At 39.1% G+C, this 23,539-nt stretch overlaps 1 long non-coding RNA gene across 1 annotated transcript; it reads left to right on the top strand.

Moving 5' to 3' along the window:
* Positions 1-385: 385 nt before the first annotated feature.
* LOC123838794 (uncharacterized) lies at positions 386-8,178 on the top strand. The gene is made up of 4 exons (XR_008505570.2): positions 386-574; positions 729-869; positions 3,742-3,908; positions 4,831-8,178. It is a non-coding gene; the product is annotated as an uncharacterized LOC123838794 (long non-coding RNA).
* The last annotated feature ends 15,361 nt before the right edge of the window (positions 8,179-23,539 follow it).

The following is a 23,539-nucleotide window of genomic DNA, read 5'->3' as shown; positions in this document are numbered from 1 at the left end:
TAAGGTATATATTCTTCTAAGATATTCTTCAAATATATATATTTCAAATATATGTATTCTTCTAAGCTTCTCTTGGAAAGACCCTCCCCTTCCATTCTATTTGTTCCCATTATTGAAACCTAACTGCATTCTATGTGACAAAACAAACCATTAGATCCAACGTGAACCTAATTCCAGGGTCTTTTCTCCCGTTTTTGTTTTGTTTTGTTTTGTTTTGTTTTGTTTTGTTTTGTTTTGTTTTGTTTTTAATATGTGCACACAATTTTTATGGGCTTCACCTCTGTTACTATTGGGCACACAATTCTGCTAAAGCCACAGTTATTTTGCAAGTCAGCAAGGACTTCTCCAGCACTGGGGCTGGAGTTACATTGGTAACTTTGCTCTAATTTCCCTCTTTAATGGAAAAAAACATGGACGGAAGGCGGAGGAGCATAAATCTTGCAAGTTGCTTTTCCGAGACCAGCCAGAACTAGCCCTAAAGGCAGACGCTGTGCGCTCCTCGCTGGGCTGCTGGCGGCTGTATTCTTCTCATTTCGATTTCAACAAGTAGTCCCAGCCAGAGAAGCATTAGAAGGTAATAGGGGATCAACCAGTTGTTAATCCAGTGGTGACTTCGGTTTGGGGCTCATTTCTTCAAACGGCCAAGCTGCGTGTTGTTCCGTGATCGAGTGCCTTTGTCCTGACAGCGCTTTTCATTTTGTACCTTTCACCATTGTTTTTGGCTGCAGATCAAGCCTCACATCTTCTGGTCACAGAATTCCTTTCTGCAGGCTCCACTGCAGGCTCAGGCCGCCGCGTAACCTGAGACGCCTCAATTTCCCAGCAGACAGCACATTAAAGGGAGGTCTCCCGGCCAGCTGCAGAGACAGGTGTTGTTCTCGCTTCATTTATACCCGCCCCCATTTATTTGTCCTAAGAATTCCTCTCCCAGGCTTCACAACCGCTGAAGGAATCGGGCAGATTTTGTAGGCGCTGGAGTGTGGGATAAAAATGCTTCACCTGCTTGGTAGTTTAGCTGGGCGAACAATGCTTGCAGATGTAGCGCGATCTTTCTGTTGTTTTTGCCCTGCACTCGTTAGGGAGCGAGAGGGGCTGCGGGGCCGCTCAGCGGTCCCACCGCACAGTGTGTTTGCCCACTCGGATTCCATCACTGCTCTTCGGAGAGGGCTGACTCATGCTGCTTTCTGAGAAACTGGAGAAGTCCAGAAAATGCTCTGATTATTGTCCTTTTCTCATCCATATTGCAGAGCGATGAAAACCTAAACTGGTTTCGTCCTATCAGATTGAATGTTGGTAGGGCAAATCCAGATCGATTTTTATAGCGCTATTATGTAAGTGGAAAGGGTCAAATATCATAGTGCTGTTGTTTCAAATATATCTTTGGGGAGTGTCGTGATTTTCATTGGACAATGAGCCTATAGGGTGAGTGAGGTGCCCACATGTGGCCTTTCTGGCACGGACCACCATGATCCATTATTAGGTCTTCTCCTATTGGCAACTAAGCTGCAGGTGTTTATTTCTCTTCCTGATCTGAAGTTTAGCTGTGAAAATCCCTCTTTGAGTGGCCTCAGCTTTTTATCACAAGCCACACCCATGTTCAACCCTCTGGGTCTCCTCACATGGGCTTGGGTAATCTGGTTCTTCTCTCCTTTGCAGGATTTGAGGTGAAAAGGAATATTTTTCACAACTAGACTAAGGGCTGGTTAACATAAATTACTATTAGCCACCATTAACAGAAGATAACTACGTTTGTGACTTAGGTAAGGTGGAATAAGTAGATCCTAGGCATCGGTGAAACCAGATGACTGTGACTTACGATCCTTCCTTCCTGACACTCAGAATCGTCTCTTTCAAGATGTTAGGATGGGACACGGGCCACCTAGGAGAGAGTATCCTGTTCCTGTCTTCCAAAACTCCTGGAAGCTGGTCTTTAAGGAAAGTGGCACATTCTTCGTTCAGACGCTGTCGCCTCCTTGGACTCTGCCTTGCTTCCTTCGTGCAGGAAATCAGATAACCCAGGATGGTAGCAAGACTTCGGAAGTGGTCTTCCACCACCCTGTCACTTGTGGCCTTTTCAAAACACTGTGTCTTTACTGTGTTCGGAAACTCCATGCCACCACAAAATGCCCTGCATTCCAACCACAAACATTACGAGGCACACTCCTTGCGCACGGAGCTCTTGTAGGCCTTGGTGTCTTTGCTGGGACATTTCTTCTGTCCATGCTGCTTCGTCATGCCCTCTTTTCTCCCTTTTTACCGGGTGAATTCCTACTTTCCTCGTAGCCCCACATCAACCCTCCCAACCTTTCCTAAGCAGTGCTAGACACTTCCTTCTCTCTTGGTCTCTTTCCTACACCTCATTTTGTCATGTATTACATGATTTTTGCTCTGATCATTGTTTGCCTTGGATCATTTGTTTTATGTGTCTCACGAGAGCATGCATTTCTTGAGGATCAGGATGGTGTCCCCTATTTATTCATCTTTGTGAACATAGGTCATTCTTGACACTCTTCCCCCCTACCTAGCTCCCATGCGGCTGCCTGGCAGAGTCCCAGACACATAGTAGGTGCTCAGTTAGTATTGGTTAAATTTATAAATGAACACATGAGTGGATAAAGCCACACTTATAAATGATCTTGAAAGGTTTGGGAGGACCAAGGCAGTCTCTAAATCTGCGAAAGGGACAGTGAATGTGGGGTATAGAGAAGGAAGTCTCCTAACTCCAGCTGCCTGTTTTCTGGGACTTTGCACCAATGGACGAAAATGGACTAGTGTTACCCTTTATCCATCGTCTTCCTTTCCATCTATTTATTGCTACTGTGTTCAGGAAGGGCACATGATAAGTGAGACAATGTAGGAAATTCATAGCATGGCATCCTACCTCACCGAAAAACTACTGACCGTGGCCCATTTTATCTAGTAGTTCACATTTACAAGTAAAAGATTTACCTTTGCTTCAAAATAAAATGAGGATTAATATATTGGTGCCCCATAGGTAAATATCAAGGAGCATGGTGTTTTTCGTCTTGTGCAGAAAGTAGTTAGTTTTGATCCCATGGTATTCATGTGCTGGTCTGTTCTATCTTTCTTCTCTCTCTGCTCATCTCACAGAGCTATAGGCAAACTGTTCTGGCAACTTTCAAAAACACTCAGAACAATCATAGAGAAAGGGGTGCTATGAAATCCCAGTTTTACAGGGGAAGAAAGAGAGGCTCAGAGGTCAATAACTTACCCAAAGGGCACAGAGCTGGTCAGTGGCAGAGTTGGAATTCAAGCCCAGTCAGACTGGGTCCAGGGCTTGTGCTATCAACTGCCACGATAATCTATCTCTTGTTCAGAAGTGGACTCCACACTCTATGGAGGACAAATCACTTATAGGGAAGGAAACTGAACCGATCATTTAAAGGATCCCCTGCAAATGCTCCATAAAAGGATAAAAAGGAGAGAAAATTAATATTTTCACAGACCCTGGGAAACTTGTTCATGTTCATGCGATTTGTACCTTGAACTAAAGTAACTGATTATTTCCTGCAGTAAGTAACTAGTTCTGTAACTTGGAAAAAATCTCTGACTCCACTTAACTCCTGCAGAGGGCCATGGCATATGGCCTAAATGCCCGAGAGTTTAAGTCAAGATACACTGACATAGTAAAACTATTCTTTTGTTGTTTTACTCTTTCCTTCCTGCTTGGAAAACTTTTCAAGTTTAAAGCCATCTACAAATTGTAATTTTTTTCCCTAGAAAGCAGAGGTCACAGAGATAAACGTCAGCTGTCAGAAGAGCCGCAGATGAAGGTGATATTCATTTCTAATGGTTTCTGAGAAGAGAGACCATCAGAGTGAAATCCAGTAATCCCGCATTTCTGATCCCATGCCTACCGAGACGCTCAAACTTGAGTGCAGACCTTGGTAAAGTACTGAGTGCTGAAAGGTAGCTCTGTCTCCTGGGGGATCTGGAATGAGATCTAGTAGAAAGTTTCATTCAAGTTGAATGGAAAACATAAAAGAGAGTGTTCTATGGAACTCAGAAGTCTGGCAGTAATGGATTTGCTCCATGTGTGAAAGACTGGAATACGTGTTCTTCCCAGGGTTGATTTATTAATTGGTTTATTAAGAAAGTCCTACAAGTTAATATTTCACTACCTGCTTGAATATAGCTATAAATTCCTAAGTAGAGAGTCCACAAATCAAATAGAAACGGACACGCCAGTACCCATCAAATGATGTTTTCACATTTATCTATATATTTGCCTATAATCGAATAATTTCCTAAGAAATAGTCGTGTGCCTAATTTGAGTAGAATGCTGCATTTTAACTTTGTTTTTAAATTTAGATAGTTCTAAAGATGATCCTGAGTTAATTTATGGGGAAATTATTATACTCCTTCTTGGAATATGCCTGTCTAAATCTATGGTGTGAAATGCACCCATTTCTGAAAGGATTCCTTGAATAATAGTCTCTCATTTTATGAAATTCCATGGCACACCATAGCATGACTGAATAAATTATCCTCTGGACATAGCCTAATTTCCCATAGTCCTAATTCTGAAAGATTTTTCAGATTTTTTTTTTTTTTCAGGAGGAGAAATGTTGTAAGATTATGAAATCCATGATTTTACTGATGAACAAAATTGTACCTGAACTGTCTTAAAAGTGCTTCTTTTCATTAAAAAAAAAAAAAAAAAAAAAAAAAAAAGCTACAGCAAATGAAAGGCATCTATTATATAACTCCCTGGAGTGGATTCCTCTCCTGTTAACTCAAATTTTCAGGAAGCTTGAATTCCTCCAATTCCATTTTAATGCCTTTTTCCCCCTCTCCCTCTGTTTCAGTGGCAATGAAGAACAGCTGGACACCATCCTCTGTGATAATAACCTTCATATAGTGGAAACCCGAATGGTTTTGGACATGGTACTCACAAAAACATCCCCTTGCATGATGTCGCTTATTTGGTATTTCCCCCTGTAAATAGCTAGATTCCTTATAGCCAGCCCTTCCAGCCACGATCACATTTTGGCTCTGTTCAGTATAATGCAAGCATTTTCTGCCCCGTCTATTCAGGAATGTCTTCCGAGGAGGTTTCACAATAAAATTTATTGTGTTTAATTTATGACATACAATGTAAGAAGAATGGAATGCCTTTCTGTTAGGATTTGCATTGATAATGAAAGGTTACCATAGTGCCGGTCCGCTTTTACCAAATTTGCCAAATTCTGAAGGGAATGCCAATTAGAAGGCGGTAATGTTTCTCACTGCAGCAGATTGAGACCAATACCTGGTGGCGAGGACCCGTCGCTGTTGGCTGGACCTTACTTCTAATTGGGAAAGAAGGCAAATGCTGCATCAAATAGTGTTTATGAAGTGATATCAATCATTCCAAGTAAGAGCCACACCCCAAGGAAGCTGAGGAAGTGATTCAATCTTTCTGAGGTCATCTTTTCTATTAACATCGGGGTAGCCAAAAATCTGAAAACGCTCACATTTTGCTCTCTTTAGGAAAAAACAACATTGATTTTAGAGGCTTTTGTTATGGAGGCCAGGGGGATTTTCCCACTGCAGCTAAGAGGAAGCTGGGTTTGGATTGGGAAGCCAGACATTTCTTGGCCTGAGTTTCTCACTTGAATGGGATTCTAGTTTGCCCCCTCCTCACCTCGCCAATCCCCAAGCAGCTAGAAGCCCCACCTCCTCCCTTGGACCATATGGGGAAGCTGGCTCAGTGGCTGTTATTCTACTGACTCCAAGTTCACGCAGCTGTTCATTCCCTGCTTAATGTACCGGTAATTACAGCAATGTGCTCTTCTCTTTTTCCAATCATGTAACTTTTTTCTAATGGAAAATGATTTGTTTTTAACAACTTCCATGCATTTTGTTCTTTAATAAGAAAGGGTGTCTCATGGTACTGAGAGATTGAATTCTCTATAAAAAGCAAAAGTCTCTATATCAGTTTCCAGCTCCATAGGAGGGCTCCGTGGGACTAGCCAAAATTGGGGGGGGGGGGACTTAAATGGGTGTAACTAACTTGATATGAATAGGTCAGTTGGGAAACAAAGCAAGCTCATTGCCTTCTTTCTGCACATGGAGGTGGTGAAAGAACATTTTTAAAAAATGTGAAACTGGGAAAAATCAAAAGTACAAATTGAGCTCTTCTTTCATGATCCAAATCCAGTATGCTCTCAAAGGATTTTTAAAACAAATATCTGAAGAGCTTTTCACTTATCTGAGTTCTATCTTTTGGAGCATGTAAATTTTCTGCTTTGATGGTTGGGTTTGGGTGGAGGACTCAGATGATAGCAAGGGATGCATCTTTCCCTTCAGCCATGCCCAGCTCTGGGGCACAGATAAAACATGTGTTTGTTCATGTTATCATTTCATTTGTGGATAAAACATATCACCCTTGGAATCTCTGCCTTTGTAGCTCCCTAAGTGGCACTGGGAGTCATTGCAAGAGGATCATTTCTAAAGCAAAACTTTTCCAACTCATTAGAATACTTCGTTTTGGAGGTTTTATGTAAAAAAAAATATATATATATATATATATTAATTAAGCAACAGTTGTAGTAAAGAAAACCAAATCAAATCCCTGTGTGTGGATGGAATTGCTAGTTCTATACAAGACGTAAAGCTGATTTGATCAGGAGGATGATAGCAAAATGAATGTTTCCTTTATATGAAAATTCAAAATTCAAGGAAGTTGAGAGCATGATAGATTTCACGTGCAAATCGAATATGCCTCATTTGACATTTTAGGGATTCATAGAATTTAAGATCTAGCTGAAGTTATAAGATAGATGTTCGGAGCCCTAAATCCTTTAGTGCTAAAATGTATCCATATCTTCGAGGGGCATTAATTTTATTACTTGCGTATTCCCTTTACACTAATAATGGTGGGTAACAACATGATTTGCCAGGAACTACCTATCTCTTATCTAGCTCCCCCTCCAGAAATCTGTAGGTTTTTCTTAGAAGTTCCGTCAGAAGTTTTATGACACCAAAGTGAGGAAATTTAAAATACTCATTTTGGAACTTGGAAGTAAATGACTTCTAAATTTGCAATAACGTTGGTAAAACAGTTGCTTGCCTTAAGAACCATCAGAGGTACAACAGCAAGGAGGATTGGCTTTGGTTCCTCTGAAGTCTTTAGTTAGAAGCTGCACACATGGCCGCCTGCAGTGAGGGGGTCGGTGCTACCTCATGAATCCAGTGCATGAGTCTACATTTGATTTCACCCTCTAGGAAATCATTGTTTCAGCTTTGTGAAAAGTAGAAATTCTACTTAACATATTTCAGCAAGCTTTGAGAATTAGGATCTTCAGAATTAGTAGCAAGACTCTAATCCAGGTGTCTATCTTACCTCAAATTCTATTTCTTCAGATGATTGCATCAGTTGCTTTGAGAAGATTTTATTTATAAAGCTTTAAGTTACTTTGATATCCATTAGACTTTCAAAATTTATCATCTGATGAATGTCCAAATAAGTAGTTGTATGATAAATCATTGTCCTCATTCCTACTTATTCAGTCAGCAATTTTTTTTTTATTTTTTCCATTTTTATTGAGGAATAACTGACAAATTTGTATATATTTAAAATGTACAATGTGATGATTTGGTATATATTCTGAAGGGTTATCACAATCAAGTTCACTAACACATCCATCACCTCACACAGTTACCTTTTATTATGTGTGTAGTGAGAATGCTTAATTAAGATCTACTCTTATAGCAATTTTTAAGTGTGCAATACAGTATTATTAACTATAGTCACCCTGCTGTACATTGGATTGCCAGGACTTATTGGTTTTATAACTAAAACTTTGTATCCTTTGACCAACATCTCCCCATTTCCTCCACCCCTAGTCCCTGGCAAGCACCGTTTTACTCTCTACTTCTATGAGTTCAAACTTTTTTTTTTTTTAGATTCCACATATAAATGATGTCATGCAGTGTTTGTTTTTCTCTGTTCTCTGTCTGGCTTATTTCACTTAACATAATGCCCTCCTGTTTCACTCATGATGTTGCAAATAATAGGATTTCCTTGTTTGTTTGTTTGTTTGTTTTAAGCTGAATAATATTCCATCATATATGTACCACATCTTCTTTATTTATCTGTTGACAAACACTTGGGTTATTTTCCTACACTGGCTATTGTGAATAATGCTGCAATAAACATGGAGGTACAGATATTTCTTCCAGATTATGATTTTTCCCCCCCTTTGGGTACATGCCTAGAAGTGGGATTGCTGGGTCATAGGGTAGTTCTATTTTTAATGTCTTAAGGAGCCTCCATACTGTTTTCCATAGTGGCTGCACCGGCTCGCATTCTCACTGACAGGCACGAGGGTTCCTTTTCTCCACATCCATGCCAGGCTTTGTTATATCTTTTTGATAATAGAGATCCTGATAGAGGTGAAGTAATATCTCATTATGTTTTTTATTTGCATTCCTCTGATGGTAAGTGATGTCGAGCACCTTTTCATGTAATTGTTGGCCATTTGTATGTCTTCTTTGGAAAAATGTCTATTCGGGTCTTTTGCCCATTTTTTTTTTAAAAAAAGAATTTATTTATTTATTTGAGGGGGGGCACAGAGGGAAAGAGTCTCGAGCAGACTGCCCGCTGAGCGAGATCAATGATCTGAGCCAACACCAAGAGTGATGCTTAACTGACTATGCCACCCAGGCGCCTCTCTTTTGCCCATTTTTAATCGGATTTATTTTGTTTTATTTTATTTTACTTTATTTGCTATTGAATTGTATAAGTCCCTTATATATTTAGATATCTATCCCTCACCAGATACATTGTTTGCAAATATTGTTTCCATTCCATTGGTTGCCTTTTCATTTTGTTGATTGTTTCCTTCACTTGTTGAAAATCCATATGTGCCAGTCACTTTTAGGGACCAAGAATTCAGCAGCGAACAAAACAGACAAAAATCTCTGCCTCCTCTAGGTTACAATTTAATAAGAAGAGACAGACAAAATATATCATTAAAAATAGGTTAAATAGCAATAAGAGTCAAGGGAAAAAAAGCACTGTAAAAAAAGACAAGGGATGGGTTACAATTTTGCATGAGGTAGCAGAGAAGACTTCACTAATAGTGAATTGAAGCATGTATTTGAAGAAAGTGAGGTATATGCTATATGGATATCCGAGAGAGCTGTCCAGGCAAAGGAAATAGCAAGTGCAAAGGTCCTGAGGAAGTGTGGATCTAGTGTATTCAAAGAGTAGCAAGGAGGCCAGTGCGCCTAGAGTGAAGAGCGCAATGGGGCAGGTGTTAGGAAATAAGATCAGAAAAATAAGAGGGAGCAAGATCATGCAAAACCATAGTTTATTATAAGGACTTTAGCTTTTACTTTGAGATACAGGAAGCCACTGGAGATTTTTAAACAGAAAGTGACAGAGTCCAACATACCTTTTAACAAGATCATTCCAGCTGTTATGCTGGAAGTTAATTCAAGGACAGCAAGGAAGGGAGAAGACTAGCCCAGAAGCTGTTATTATAAGCTGGGTGAGAGGCCAAGGTGGAAAAGCAGAGATAGTAGGTATTAAGGGAGTTCCTATTGTATACCAGGCACTCTTCTAGGCCTTATGGATATGGCAGGGGAAAACTGAGGCTCTGCTTCCATGGGACTTATGTTCTTCTGAGACAGAGAACAAGACAATCAACAAATTAACCAATGTATATATAAAATACAGGTGGTGGTAAGTTCTATTAAGAGGAACTCTAGAACATGTTCCTTAGGAACAACCCAGCTTATGATAACAAATACCTACAAATAAATGAATGCCTGTGAAGAGGGGATTGAAAAACAAGTTGTGGCATATTCAATCAGGGAACAGTATGCAGCAATGAAAATGAATACTATAACTCTATGCAACATTGTAGGTGGATTTTAGCAACGTCAATATCAGTGAAAATAAGTTTACAGATATTAAAAACATCTGGTGCATTTTTCATGAAGTCAAACACATACAACCAAAACATACTTTTAAGGTGTTACACATAGCTGTGTTTAATAATATAAAATAACTCTTTTAAAGTTGTTAATATAAGATTTGGGATAGTAATTATCTTGCATGAGGGGAGAGTTTTCATGTTGGATTTGAAGTCATATGTTTAATTAGATTATTTTGAAGGAAAAAATGAAGGAAGGAAGGAAAGAGGAAGGAAAGAGTGAAGAGAGGGAGGAATTGATGTAGGGAGGGAGGGAAGCCCTCTCATGAGTTAATACTGAGTGTATGTCATGAACGAAGGATTATGATTAATCTGATTTTATGCCCCTGAGGTAGAGGGTAGTTGTTTGTAGTTGTTTACTTGTTTTTTTGATAGAGTTGTTAAAGAAGTCCTCTGTAAGGAAATGGCATTTGAGCAGAGACATGGATGGAGAGAGATGTCCAAAGAACAAAGATAGTGCTGTGGCTGGGGAGAAGTAAGAGAGAGGACCAGCAGCAGGAGATGATTCAGGGAGGTAGCAGGAGTAGGTCACTTTTGGCATTATAGTCCAATGAAATACACTTTTACGTGTACTCCAAAGGAAACTAGAAACTGCTGAAAGGTTCTGAGCAGGAGTAACACTATCTGTTGTACATTTTAAAAGGAGCATTCCTGTTGTGGTATGGGGATGGATATACCAGAATTTTCTCAGCATAATTGACATCTTGGACTGGATATTTCTCTGCTGTGGAAGGTTGGCATGGTAGGATGTTTAGCAGCATCCTTGGCCTCTTATGGAGTTATAGCACTCCCCAACCTACTGGTAACAACCAAAAACATCCGCAGACATTGTTGAGTGTCTCCTCGGGGCAAATTCATCCCTGGTTGTGAATCACTGGAGGGCACTAAAGTTGGAAAACTATAGAAGCAGAAAGAGGAGGTAGGGAATGCATCCACTGGAGACCATGGCTGTGACTAGGATAGCAATTCCTGGTGTCCTTCCCCCCACCCTTTCCTTTTCTTTTTTCTTTTTTTTTTTGTTTACTTATTTTTTTACTTTTTTATAATTCTCATTTTTTAAATTTTATTCAGCTTTAGTGAGGTATACATTACAAATAAAACTGGAAGACATTTTAGGTGTATATCATGCTGATTTGATGTATGTAGACATTGTGTAAGGAGTCCTCCCATGTAGGTTTTTTTTTAAGATTTTATTTATTTGTCAGAGAGAACACAGCAGGGGGAGCGGCAGACAGAGGGAGAAGCAAGCTTCCCTCTGAGCAGGGGGACTGACGTGGGACTCGATCCCAGGACCCTGGGATCATGACCTGAGCCAAAGGCAGATGCTTAACTGTCTGAGCCACCCAGGGCGTCCCTCCCATGTAGTTAATTAACACCTCCATCACCTCGTATATTTACCTTTTGTGTGTGTGAGAAAATGGAAGTTCTACTCTCTTATAAATTTCAGTGATAGAGTACAGTGTTATCAATGATAGTCACCATGTTATGCATTAGATCCTCAGATTTTACTCATCTTCTAGCATGGCTCCCTCTTTTCTAAACACACATTTTCACAGTTTGGATTTATACCTACATGTCTGGAATTTCTACAATTTGAGAGTACTTTGAAACCCTCAAAGATGTAATGTCAAAAATTCATTCACAGGCAAAACAGATATTTTCCAGGTGCTCTAGAAACAGTATATTTGAGCATGAAATCATCCACATGGCTGTTCTTTAAGGACCAGGTCTTAACTATCCATTTCTTCTATTGGTTTTGTCAAGCCTGGTGACTCATTTTCTGACTCACACCCAGGTGAGTTCTGAAGACCTGAAATGAAGACCTCCTCTCAGCCTTAGCTTTAGTCTATCTGAAAGTAAACTTACTGACAACATTTTAACACAGACCACCAATTAAAGAAAATATCAGAGGCATGCTACTCATCCATAGAATGTGTACTTCTGCAGGCAAGTTTCTTTCAGAAGGCACAGGAAGCCATGACTGAGATCATCAGAGAATCAGCTTTGCACCCCAAACATGATAGGGCAAGAGAGTTGGATAAGAATTGTGTTTTGTGCAGGATGCTGAGCAGAAAGCCAAGGTCCTTGACATCAGTAGCATAGGAATTAAGGAATATTGTAGAGCATGCTACAGCAGAGCCTGAGAACAAAGTTGACAACAGGAACCTTGAGTGCTTTCCCCTGAGGACTCTGTTCTGTTCTCACAAAGGCCAGGCATCTGAAAGGTAGAAATGTAAACACAAGGACACCGAGTGGCCTTTGGTCTGAGAGTGAGCCACACAAGCTTCTAAGTAAACAGTTTTTAGGATTCTGGAGTGGTACTGGAAAATGGTTTTATAGGAGAGAAAAATCATCCAGATGCAGAAAATGCAACTCCATTCAAGCAAATCCAACTTCCTTCTCTGACAGGGAGAATGCAATTAAATCCTTCAGGCCAGAAGGTTAGCTGCCCCTGATGCTGGGGGTCTTAGCTCATGCTCATCACCGGTGGTTTACCAGATGACGTTCTATGCCAGGCCTGATATGCTAAGGTAGCCCTGCCTTTGAAAAGGAGGTCATGGTGCACACAAGAGAAAGAGCCTGGATGAGATTCTGTTTTCGATTTACAGTGCTTAACTGTTCATCCCTCATATTCATGGACAAAATCAGAAGCCCACACCATGCTTGGCTTTTTCTAAATAAGGACTCTAATATAACACCAAAAAGAGCTGTGTCAACTCACTTTTGTGAAGTAGGTGGAGGGGCATATGTCATAACAGCATAACAACAGGAGTAATTATACAAATATTAAATGTTATTGCCACTAGCTAGAGTAGTTCTATGCAATGAACTGACTCAAGCATAGTTCATAATGTGATCAAAATGCACCTTTATTTATCTATTTATTTATTCAGCTGCCCACTCATATTTTAAAAATGTAATTACTGACAGTAATGCCATCTTATCCTCAATGAAAACTCCAAGAGGTCCTTGAATCTGCTACTTATTCTTGGACTTTTGGTCACATTATATCACACAGTCTCAATTTAGAAAATGGAATGTCCTACACAAAAGATTAATCAAAACTGTAGCTCGTTATCAACATCAAATATCTAATCTTCTTCCTTCCCAGGGTGCACCTGCTTCTGGCTGGAAATCTACAAAGGGAAAAGGCCAGTATAGACATGGCATGGCATGTATCTGATTTCGTCTCTATTTTTTATAGCACTTCCTTCCTCTTCCTCCAATAGCTCACCAGCCGGTGTCTGTCCCCCCAAGTCACAGCAGTGGAGAAGACAGAGGAAGTCTTGAGCTGGGCCTCTCACTAGCATGCCTCAAGTTTTCTGAGTTTAACAGATGATTAAGGTTGACTTTTTTTCCCTCAAGAGTCTTTTGCATGGGTGTGCAGAAAACCCCACTCCTACAATCCCCTTGACTTGGGCAGATGCATCTCTAATTATGATGGTAGACTGTAAAGCCTTGTGACACTTAGGAACATGGCATTCTTTTCTATCTCCCCCGCCAGAGGTATCCTCAAGCATCTAGTTGGCCTTGTTAGAAGGACTTGAGGTCTCCCCCTTGGTTCTCTTTCCCATGTTGCATATGTAAGTGAGACACATGTACACCCTTACCCCAGAACTCTGGAATACAAGCAGGTTCACCCTAGGGCAACTACTCCTGTTCCCTTGCCTCAGGCTGCTGTACCTTCCTCAGTCATGAGTTAAGCTGAGCCCACATTTCACACACATTTCATAGCTGTCTGAGTCCTTATGTGGTCATCCCTCAGTAGGTTTGGAACAAACAGGGTATCACCAGTCTCCTTCCCAAGACAGTTTTTCAGTGTATTCTTTTTCTATTCTCTCCATAAAAACTTCTATATTTTTGAAGTTAATGAAGAGATACAAGAATCATGCCATAGATTCGTACCTATTTCCTTTATAAAATCTGTTTATGGTAAACTCTTTCACACGTTTCATTATCTGATGTTAATTTTCTTAGGACCTCATTCAAGTTAAGTCAGAAAAAGCCCCCATTTTAACCTTCTGTTGAATTTGTGAAAGAAATTGTGCATACATAAAATTATCAAGAAAAGAAATTTGATTTTCTGTGTTCTTCCATCCTTGGTCTTTCCATATGCTCATTGACCCATCCACCTATCATTTTTATTAGTTCTTTTCACCAGAAAATATAGAACTTATGGTGCCTAAAACAAGACAATGCTACCACCATTACCACCACCACCTCAAGCAATAGACTTTCTAAACCTTTTATCTCCATTAAAATTCTTTATCACAAGACCCTTGTCCTAAAAACCCAGCACTGCACAGGTCAGAAGATAGTTCTTGACTGTCCTTCTTGTGCCAAGCACGGTAGAATTCTAACTGCAGAAGGTGACAAAGGCAGTTCCCTGGACCAGAAGAGTTCAAGGTTTATTCTAGTTATTTTCATTACAGTATAAAGCAATGCATAGTTTTGCCAATATGTTTTGATCAAATGAAAATTAATTTTTGCAAGAGCTGGGGATATGTGTGTGTGTGTGTGTATCTCACTATATATATATATATATCTCACTATATATATATATATATATATATATATATATATATAGTGGTGTTGGTCTGAACAACTAAGTCTAAGGATTGAGTGGGACTGTGTGGAGTGGAAGAGGACAGAACATGCTCCTTTAGGTCACAGGTAAGCCAATGTCACTGAAAAGGATCCTTGTTTACTACAAACCATGAGAATTTTTAACTGCTTTGTATTTGTATTTACTTTTATAAGATAACATCAGGGACATGAACATTTCTACCCAAACCCCCATATGGGTACTGAAAAAATGGCAAGTGAATAGGGTTGTAATGAAATATATTAAAAATCACTCTTTTAAATAATCAGTATTCACCTTTAATCCCTTCAATATCACCTTTAAATTCCAGTGCTAATAACTCAGAAAATTTAACAACCACTGGTCCATTCATTATTAGAGAAAACATTATAAACTCATTTGGATTGACATGTTAATTGTTGATTTTAAGGTTAATGGTTGACATTAGTTTTTCTTAACCTCCCAGGATAACATTTGCATTTTATGCTAAAAAACAAACAAACAAACAAACAAACAAAAAACCCTAAAATGTCCTTAAACCTGAAGGACTTGGTTAGATAAACAGTTGAGGAATGATAGCAAAGTCAGCTATAAAGATTTTTTTGATAGAGTAACTGTGAGTACTAACCAATCCCCACCCCTTGCTCAACAAACACACCTAAGTCTTATGTTGGTACTCTGGGACACTGACACCAAAGTATCAGTGGTTATTTGAAGGACAGCTCTTCAGTGTGCCATTTCTTTAAACAGGACCGCCTCTTGGCCAAAAGGGATTATTTTCTGAACCATTCTTTTCTGAAAAGATATGACATTGGGTTAGGTTTTTTTTTTTTAAGATTCTATTTATTTATTTTGAGGGGGGAGGCAGAGGGAAAGGGAGCGAGAGAATCTCCAGCAGACTCCATACTGAGCAGAGAGCTTGACATGGGGCTCAAAGCCATGACCCTGAGATCATAACCTGAGCTGAAACCAAGAGTTGGACACTCAACCCAGTGAGCCATCAGGCACCCCATGACATTGAATTTTTAAGATATAATTTCTTAAGCTTCGAGTCCATTTTCCATTTTGAGAAATTATCTCATTATGTGTTGCTGAATTGGAGACAAGATGTCAAGAGCTGGAAAAAAAAATTGATCAAAAATGGCCAAGAATTGATAAAATGCCATCTGGTCTGGTCCCTATGATGTGGCCCCTCCCTAGAGAAAGTCCCAAGATGAACTCTCCCCTCCTCACACTGCTCTCCCACCACAAGCTGGTAAAATGTAGGCTGCCAGGAAAGGATCTGTCCTTCCATGTCCTGCTGAACCACACTGGAGCCCGTAGCAGAAGGACAAAGTACACCTTATATATCCTTATCAGGATATTCTTCCACAATTTGAACCAAGTGGAAAAAGTTCACAAAAGCCCTACAATCAAAACAATGACTATATATAAAGCTCTGCATTGCCCAATCTGTTTGTTCACCATTGTCAATCCTCATAAACCAGCCAGTGGTGGGAGCCAGCAACCCAGAATCAGGGGCTGATTGGAAAGGACGGCTCCCATTGCCCAATAATGCAGGGTTATAAAACAAACAACAGCTTGTCTTAATTTAAAATTCTGATATTTGGTTCAACATGGATTTTCAAAAATATTCCAATGAAGTGTTATTTATCTTGATTACTGGATTTTTTTAAAGACTTTAAAGGCAATTTAGATTTTACACAGTATGTGATGTATATATACATATATATACTTAATTTAAAATATGGTATTCTATTTAAATGTAATATTATATGTATATATTTTAACAGACTTTTGTGGCAAAGTAATTTTTAGAGACAAGTCAAGAGTAAAGGCAGCTTCCCTATCTCTGACCCTAATTTAGGAATTTCTAACTTTCTTAGTTTCTGGTGCCAAATTGCCTGGTAGATATTTTATGTTGAGTATAGGCCAGAATTCCTAAGTTTTGCAGACAATTATTTTCCAAATGAAAAAAAAAAAAAGGAAACTAAAGATCTCTGTAATAAGTAGAGCATTGGGTTAGCTTAAGCACCCTCTCTGAATATTTGATATAGAACAATGCTTAGAATGGAGATGTGTCAATCAAGAATTCAGAATCCATGGATGTTACTAAGGAATATTTTGGAACAGGCATGGCTGTTTTCTAGAATGACAATGCAGAAAAGTGAGGAGGATACCACAAAAACTACTTATGTTGTCATGCTCATCTTTTATAAATCTACTATCTATTTAGTAATTTAAACTTTACTATAACTATCTCCTTTTTCAATAAACTTATTTTTAATATAGTTATAATTGTGTCTTTAAATGCTTTTTTTAAAGTTTTGGGGGTGCCTGGGTTGCTCAGTTGTTAAGCATCTGCCTTCGGCTCAGGTCATGGTCCCAGGATCCTGGGATCGAGCCCCACATCGGGCTCCCTGCTCTGCGGGAAGCCTGCTTCTCCCTCTCCCACTCCTCCTGCTTGTGTTGCCTCTCTCTCTGTGTCTCTCTCTGTCAAATAAATAAATATAATCTTAAAAAAATGCTTTTTTTTAAAGTTTTGAATGTAGTTGAAATGTTTAATTGTGGTAAAAACAATAACATAAAATTTAGCCTCTTAACCATTTCTAGGTATACAGTTCAATAGCGGTAATTGCATTCATGTTGTTGCGTAAACAGTATCAAGAACTTTTTCATCTTGCACAACCGAAACTCTATACCCAATGAACTCTGCATTTTCCTCTCCCTCTAGCCCCTACCAGCCACTATTCTAACTTTTGTTTCTTCAAATATGAATATGCTAGATACTTCATGTAAGTGGAATCATATAGTATTTACATTTTTGTGACTGGCTTATTTCACTTAGCATTATGACCTCAGAGATTAGCCATGTTGTAGCATGTGTCATAATTTCCTTCCTTTTTAAGGTTAAATAATAGTTCATTGTATAAATGCACCACATTTTGTTCATCCATTCATCCACTGATGGACAATGTGTTGCTACAACCTCTTGGCTATCTTGAATAGTGCTGCTATGAACATAGTTATGTAAGTATGCAAATACCTCGCCAAGATTCTGTGTTAGATTCTTAAGGATATATACACAGAAGTGAGATTTATGTCTTTTTTGGTGAAATATCGATTCAAATCCTTTGTCTATTTAAAAATCAAGTTCAGGGGTGCTTGGGTGGCTCAGTTGGTTGGGCGACTGCCTTCGGCTCAGGTCATGATCCTGGAGTCCCGAGATCGAGTGCCACATTGGGCTCCCTGCTCAGCAGGGAGTCTGCTTCTCCCTCTGACCCTCCTCCTTCTCAAACTCTCTCTCTCGCTTAATAAATAAATAAAAATCTTTAAAAAAATCAAGTTCAGATGATTTTTAGTATTTATCTTAAATATAATTCTCAAGTTCTAGTTTCTGAATTTTGATGAGCATGGTATATTGTCTTTAGGCATAGCTCTCAGAGATGGAATCTTATCAATAGAAGAATAGATCAAATGGAACATGGTCAGATCCCAGAACTCAGGAGCAAGGAAGACAGTCCAGAGAGAAATCTATTTTGATCTAGGAATCAAAAACTGAAAAAGTCTTTGGTTGTTACAGGAAAGGATAAGCAGCAAAGAATCAGAAGGTAGAGTTGCAGAAATGTGAGAAGAAAATAAACCCATGGATTATGTGAATTGATTTTTGTAGTGTTTTTCTTTGACTCTTTAAGTTATATATGATACTAGATGACAAGAGCCTGGTGGGCAGCCTGTCTTTCCTGGTCACATTTATAGCCTCAGATCTTGGCACAGTAGCCATAGTAGATGCTCAATAAAGGTTTGTTAAGTGGAAGAAGGAAGAGAGGAAGGAAGAAAAGAATGAGGGGGAGTGAGGGAGAAAGGGAGGAATGAGGGAAGAAGGCAAGAAGGAACACATAAAACTGAAGACTGATTTCTCTGTTGAGAGTGACAAGATCACGGTTGAATTACTCACCTTGTTCAGTAAAGTAGATCTGAAGATTTTCAGAAACAATATGGAAGAATGATGTTTCTTCTTGGAATATATAAGCAGTGGGGATGGAATGGACATTTGAGGAAGAAGCTTGGAGATTATCTTTAGAAAACTTAGATCACTTTAAAGCAGTTTCCATTCATATTTCTAAAAGAAGGAGGTTTGTTGGAATCATTTATTCATGTGGATATTCATTTATAAAGTTGAAGGTACTCAGAGATCCCCTAATCCAATGTCTTAATTGAAGATGCAGCTGCACTGAAAGATTCTCCACTGGCACTTCCAACATACCTCTTTTAATTTCAAATTGTGGAGTATCTTTCTTTAGAATAATCAGAACTAACATTTATTTAGTGCTGATCATATGGTGCAGACACCTGTTCTAATTTGTTTTACTCTCTCTCTCTCTCACACACACACACACATAATGACATTTAATACTCACTAGAACCCAAGACACAGCCCAGATGTAAAGAGGAAGAAACTAAAGATGAAAGATTAAGTAACCTGTTTGGTAGACACAGAATTCAAGTTCAGGCTGACTCACTCCAGAGGCTATGTTTACCAGGCTCCATTGCACTTGCTGCTTATGTTACCTATTTATATGCATGTTTGTTTCTGCTCCTAGAATGGTGGTTTTTAAAAGGGGGCTTGTTAGCAAGTTTGGAAACATTATTTGGTTGCCGTGATTTCGGATGCTACTGTCAACTGGGGGAGAATTCAGAGATGCTGCCAAACATCCAAAAATGAACAAGGGAGTTCCTCATAACAAGAATCAATGATCCCCAAGGTTGGGAGACCCTACTCTAGAATATGAGACACTAAAGGGCAAGAAGAATTATGCCTTAACCAGATTTATGTCATATCTGGAACAGAGCTGGATAAAAATAAAATGTTTATGGATGAAAAAATAACTTACCAAATTTGTTTAAGGGAAGGAATTGCACTTAATAATCAATAAGGCACCACTCAGTTATAACCAGTTAACTGATATCTCCATCCTGGAAACATACATGTTTAGGGATATATATATATATATGGCCAAGGCGCTGCCTTTTTCTGTCCCTTACCTGCATAATTCTATAGTATGAAATTGTCCTTTCCTAGAAAAAAAATCCAGATATATATGGGGTAGATTATAATGCAAGTGTGTTTGGATATTTGAGAAAAAAAGTAAGTAACACCTTAAACATGGTAGAGTTTTACAAATATGATGAACAGATGGAATTGTGATAGCTGTGCCCTTTAAGAATTTACCAATTGCAAGGAGAATATATATTTATAAAATTCTACAAAGAGAAAATTTTATAACTAACCATTTGGGCTAGTAGCACTACATATCATAAAAAAGGGATAAATTTTTACTCTAATGACTCTTATGAAATTTGATCTTGTAAAATCCTTTGTGTTTATAAGACAACAGACACAAACTATGATTCCTTCGGGTACCCCAATCTGAAGGTCAGGCTTCTTGGTGTCTAACCGATCAACACAGAGCCCTCACTAGCTCAGAGATAATAGCATCTTCCTTCTCCTTTGCTTTTACTGTCTACTGGGAAGGTGCCCTGCTTGCTCTCTCTGTGGGAATGCTAAAATAAAAGTGCTACACAAAGAGTAATCGCTTCAAACAGATATCATCTCTTTCATGGACTTTCAGAAAACAGGCCACCAAGATACACTTGTGAACTAGCTCCCTGAGGGAGAGAAGTAGAAGATGTTCTAACAATGCTAGTAAGGTACCACTTGATTTCACAGGAAGCAGGACTCTTGGAAGCCTTTCGTGCCCTCCCAGGATGCTTCTTGCAACTGAAGAGTCTCTCTGGTTCAGAACCTCTTTCTTTGTTAAATCTAACAACAGTGTTACCTCACAGGTCCTTTTACCTGTTCCATCTTTATAGGATTTTGAATAGGATTTTTCTTGTTTTTCTGGAATCAGGATCTAGGGCTCAAATCTGGGGGCAAAGTGAGCCACAGAGAGCAGCAATAGCCTTCCACACTTTCTCTAGCCAATTCATTCTCCATGTGGCAGCCATGTTGTTCTGATCACTTGCAGTTCCTGTTTGAAACCCTTCAAAGACCTTTATTTTTTTCTAAGATAAAATCCAAATTTAAAAATACAACTTAAAATGTGTTTCAAGACCTGACCCTTCTCCAGCCTCATATTTCACCCTCCACATACCCACACATTTGGCTCAGCCACACTGATCATCTTTTGATTCTTCCGGTTCTCCGAAAGACTGCTGCACATACTCTGTTTTCTGTGTAGGATATGCTTCTCTCTGCTTTTTGGCTTATTCACATTTACCTTTCACGTTGTAACTTACATGCAACTTCTTCCAAAAGTTCTCCCTTGACCAACACACCTAAACTAGCTTTACTGTATTATCTTCTTCCAAAAGGCCCCGAATTCCCCTTTAATAGCCCTTCTAATTACAAATTTAAAAAATGTAAAAACTGTTTTAAAAATTGTTAAGATTTGAATTCTCCTGCTCAAGTTATTATCCCGAGTGCTTTCTCAATGCCTGGTGCACTATAAACGCACAATACATCTTTGTTAAGTATGTGGAAAAAATGGTCAAATTAACAAATATGTGGTATAATTTGTTCCTATAATATTGCAATGGAGTTAACACATTCTAGTGCCAGCAGTATAATAAAAGGTATAATCTTTTAAATGATTTTCAATGACCAGGCACTTCAGTCCTTCACCTTAAAATATAAACATGAATTACAAGCTATCAAAGCATTCATAAAATGGTAATTCCAAACAATCACTTGGGTGACTTGTCTGCACAAAGACTGACTCCCTTATGTTTGAGACCTTGGTGACTCTTCTTATGAAAAGCAATGGAATATAGTGGAGGGAGTATCTGATACTCCAGTGGGGCCATACAGTGTCTGAATGAGACTGGTTGGAAGCTGATGATGGAGAAAAGTGTAGGCTGAGCAGATCTGACTGGACACAGAAGGACACAGGAGGCAGATTTAGCCAGACACAAGATGGAAGCCTAAGAATTAATCATAAATATTGTGGCAGAGAATGCCAATGTTGAGTAAATAAAGGCAAAAGCCTAGACAGCATTCAGCAGGTCTGCTGGAACAGCACTTACTGGAATAAAGTAAAAGGAACAGGAGCATTAGCAAGAGGGTGGGTCCTCTGTTGCAATCTTGCAGTTAGCAGAACCAGCATCAGACTCTAAAAAAGGAACACTAAACTTTGGCCCATGAAGTTTTTAAGCACTAGCTTCTCTCTGATATGATCAGAGGTTGGAACCAACATCAGTGTCATATGGCAGAACTTTGGTTCCAGTCTAATTCCACAGGCTCAGCCTTTGTGGTTGCAGCAATCCCAGCTCCTACCGTGGTGTAGTCAGTGGACTGGACATAATTCTTATGGATATAATTCACGTGAACTAGTGGATGCATAACCTAATTTACCACCTCAAAAACTCTTCCAAGATCAAGTATCTTTAACATTTGACCATGGATGGTAACAGTGATCACTTTGTGAGTGGCTAATCTGCAAAGAGTCAGTCTTGGACAAGTTACTCGACTCTTGGTCATCAATAGCCATGCATTTCCTCTTCTTTTTGGACACACAATCAGATGTTCTCATGAGGTCATTTGTGGCCATGTTACTGAGTTTTGGCCAATAGAATATTGACAAAAGTGATACATCATTTCTAGGTCTGATTTCTACCTACTCTTGGCCATTCTTCTACCTTTCTTCATTGTCTGCTGATTGTATGGGATCTATGGAAAATGCTAAAGCCTTAAAAGATAAAGGAGCCGTATAATTGAAGGATCCTGGTCTTGGAATGACTGTGCAAAACTAAGTTCCCTGCTAACACCCATTGTTATGTGGGCAAGAAATAAACCAGGGATTTATTAAACCACTGATATTTAGGGAGTGATATATCACAGCAACTAATATTATATAACCTGACTAATAAATATATAAAATAAGAACTACATAGAAAGAAGTAGACAGCTAGATAGAACATGAAACACATGAAAGATCAAAGCCCACTTTTTGCAGATGAACAGATTCTATGGGACAAAAAAAGTACTATGTCAATTGCCTCTTTTGCTCTTTGTTTCCTAAATTATAAAGTGAGGAATATGTATCTTGACATTGAAAATCTGCCTCTGTATCCTGATATATTTAATGAAATTGCATGATGAAACATCTCTTACTTCTTTCTTTCCTCTCCCAGTATCTCACTTAGTATCTTACCCATTCCAAAGCCAGTAGATACTGATATTTGCAAATGCTCCTGCATGAGTAGGTTCAACTTACATTCCTGAAACTCCTCCTGCTAAGTGCTGAGGCCGCAGAACTCAATAAGATTTGTTCTCTGCCTTCGAGGCATTAAGAAAGAAGCGTGAGATACAGATGTTTGAACGACACTAACTCTATGTGCTACAGTTGAGAGACATACAAGGCAAAAAATGAGAAACCTATTAGTTTCTTTGAGAAGGTGACATAGGCTAGGGTCTGAGAAGTCTGTGAAATGTAAGAGCCATTTGGTTGAGGTGAGGAAGAACGTGCCTGTATTCCTGGAGGAGAATGACATGAAAGAGAGGGAATGTCATGAACAAAGGTGCCAAGATGGGAAATGTAATGGCCTTTTTGTAGGAAAAAGAAAATGTTCTCTAAGTCCAGAGCTTAAGGTACAAATGGTGATAGAAAGCAGCAGGGAGGTTTTGGTCTCTTAGTTCATTGAGTTCCTTACTTCCAGCGAGTGTATTCTTCATCTTGTCTCAGCCAAGCATTTCCATGCCTATACATCAACCTTGTCATCACAGGTAATGTACCATTTCTGAATTCTACTGCAAGCCATTCTCTGTCTTATTTCCACCTCCTACCTTTCCAGTTCACCTACTTAAGTGCTCTGACCCCAGAGATTCTTCAACTTAATTATGACCTTAATTCTAGTGTTCCCTCTTTTTTTAATCAACCACCTCTCTCATATTTTCACTTCTTACTGACCCAGTTCAAATTTTATCACCTATTATTGGACTTGGTA

The sequence above is a fragment of the Mirounga angustirostris genome, unplaced genomic scaffold, assembly GCF_029215605.1.
Source record: "Mirounga angustirostris isolate CCGP_5_RB_7025 unplaced genomic scaffold, mMirAng1.0.hap1 SCAF_3, whole genome shotgun sequence".
Lineage (NCBI taxonomy): Eukaryota > Metazoa > Chordata > Mammalia > Carnivora > Phocidae > Mirounga > Mirounga angustirostris.
The sequence above is the reverse complement of the archived record's forward strand: the minus strand, read 5'-3'. Positions and strand labels throughout refer to the sequence as shown.